Here is a 2,310-nt window from a genome sequence, read left to right as displayed (position 1 = left end):
CTCCCACATCCGGCGACTGCGCCCAGGTCCAGGCGCCTCCACCTCCAGCCCAGGCGCTCCTCCTCTCCCACGTCCAGGAGCTCCTCCTGGCCCGTGCATGCCCAGGTGGAGGCTCTTCCTCGACCTGCTGCTGGGCTCGGCTGCGGCCCAGGTTCATCTCCTCAACCGGAGCTGCTGCCTGCATTTGATTCAGATGTTTGTTGCCGACAATTCAACAAATAATGTGAACAAGTTAACTGAATTTGGCAGTACTGATGGAGTATAATTCAGAGATATCACTAAATTTGAACTGATAATTTGAACAAGAATGCCAAATGTATGTATACAGAAAGAATGCCAAATAGAGTAAAACTGTAGGTCTTGATTCCTTTTCAAAATTTTAGAAAGATACTCCAACAATTTGCATCATAATGGAGTACTTACTCTGCTTAAGAGGAAAGGAGACCCCTGTTTCGTGCTTAATATTCACAGCCCATGGCTCCATGGCCAGGAGAGAACCTGAAGCTACCCTTTGGTGCTGCTGATGCTACCAGCGTTTGAAGTACTCATTCCTGGGAAAATATGGCACAAGAAGCATCATTAAAAAAATACTCATTCCTCAAGTTTCTTTAATCTTTTACTATGATCAGCACTTGCTGTTAACAGTTGCTATGAGTAAGAGCCGCGACTTGCTGTTAACAGTGGCACCAAGCATCTCTACTCGGTGGCAATCTTTCGGAATGGAGTCCGGAGTCGTCGTAGTCGTAGTCGCAGCTCTTGTACACGGTCCTATCAAGAAGAAGAGAGCACGTCCTACTATAACAGTAAGTCCTACTTGTAGCTCCAACATACTCCTGAAAGAAGTGCTCACATGCTACTGTACTGCTGCAAGAAGTGCTAGCAAATGGCTTAAATGTATCAGGTCCTACTCTAGTTTACTCCAGTTTAGGTTGCAGAAAAAATGCACTACTATGGACTATGGAGTATCAGGTCCCTAGCAAAAATGCACTACAAAGCAAGCAATAATGCTACTCCAATTTTCACAGATTAAAGCAATACTGACTGCAAGCAATATTGCAAAATTACAGAGAACCAAAATTGCAAAATTCAGTACTCCATAACATTACTGAAACTTTACTGTGCTTGGAACTATACTGAAACTTTAGTCCATATATATATGATCATTTTTGTTTGAAAAGTTTCATTTAATTTTGTGTTAAGTAGTTTTAATTAATTAAAGTTTTTAACTGCTTGAGATGAGAGAAATGAGAATAAGAGAGAAGGGCTACTGCTTGCAAGCACAGCTGCTTGCAAGTCCTACAGTAAATGATTTCAGTTAATCAAAGAGGAGACGGTGGTCAGACCTTGATGCAGTACAAGTGGAGTATTGCCTGGCCGCCGCGCTTGTGGAACGCCATGGAGCTCCAGATTTAAGCCCTGGCCAAGTTAAATGAGCTCCAGATTAAAGCCCTGGCCATCTACGACGACGTCCAGATGCGGCTCATCATCACGGCGACATCCAGATGCGGCTCCAGCTCCTCCCGCTCGTGCTCCAGCTCCCCACGCCGCCGTCTTCACGCCCGGGCCGGTTCAGCGCCTCCTTCAAGCCTCAAAGCAGATCGACTGCCGGCGCACTCAGATCTAGCGCCAGTGCGCACGTCCTCCTCGCCCAGCAGCGTGTTGCCGGCGCATAAAAATGGCAGCTTTCTGCATCTACTCCTCGCCCAGCACCGCGTTGCCGGAGTAGGAGAGGGCGGCGCGTGGGGAGCGGTAAGCTAGGCGGCGGCGCGTGGGGAGCGGTGAGCTAGGCGGCGGTGCGGAGCAAGATGCCGGCGAGAGGGAGAGAGAGAGGGCATGTCGCGCGCGAGAGAGAGACGAGTGGAGGGGAGCGAGTGGTGGGCGGCGTCGCGCGAGAGAGAGGGGAACGTGTCGGTCGGCACGAGAAGAGGGGTAGAATGGGAAACTCGAGAAATTTCGTAGGCTAGGAAATTTTGTACTACAGATCGTTAAACGACCTACATTTCGGAACAGAGGGAGTAGCATCTATGTAAGTGGCACCCGCACGACTCACTAACCCACGCCCCTCTCACTGTAACCACCGCCGCCGCTTCCTTCCCCCACGTCGGCGGCCTCTCTCCACCGCGCACCGCCCTCCTCCTTCCCCGACGCCAGCTGCCTCCCTCCGCCACGCGCCGCCGTCCTCCTTCCCCGACGCCGGCCGCCGCCCTCCACCCCGCGCCGCCCTCCTCCTTCCCCGGCACCGGCCGCCTCCCTCCACTACGCGCCGCTCCTCCTTCCCTGCCGTCGGACGCCTCCCTCCACCACGCGCCG

General features: G+C 52.1%; 1 long non-coding RNA gene across 1 annotated transcript; it reads right to left on the bottom strand.

Annotated features, from left to right (window-relative positions):
- Positions 1–6: 6 nt before the first annotated feature.
- Positions 7–1,932, bottom strand: LOC123177264 (uncharacterized). Its single transcript, XR_006488856.1, has 3 exons — positions 1,344–1,932; positions 424–551; positions 7–178 (listed from the first exon to the last, which is right to left on the bottom strand). It is a non-coding gene; the product is annotated as an uncharacterized lncRNA (long non-coding RNA).
- Positions 1,933–2,310: the final 378 nt, after the last annotated feature.

Source organism: Triticum aestivum, unplaced genomic scaffold (genome assembly GCF_018294505.1).
Source record: "Triticum aestivum cultivar Chinese Spring unplaced genomic scaffold, IWGSC CS RefSeq v2.1 scaffold58351, whole genome shotgun sequence".
In the NCBI taxonomy this organism is placed as follows: domain Eukaryota; kingdom Viridiplantae; phylum Streptophyta; class Magnoliopsida; order Poales; family Poaceae; genus Triticum; species Triticum aestivum.
Note: the sequence above shows the minus strand (reverse complement) of the source record. Positions and strands in the feature narration are given on the sequence as shown.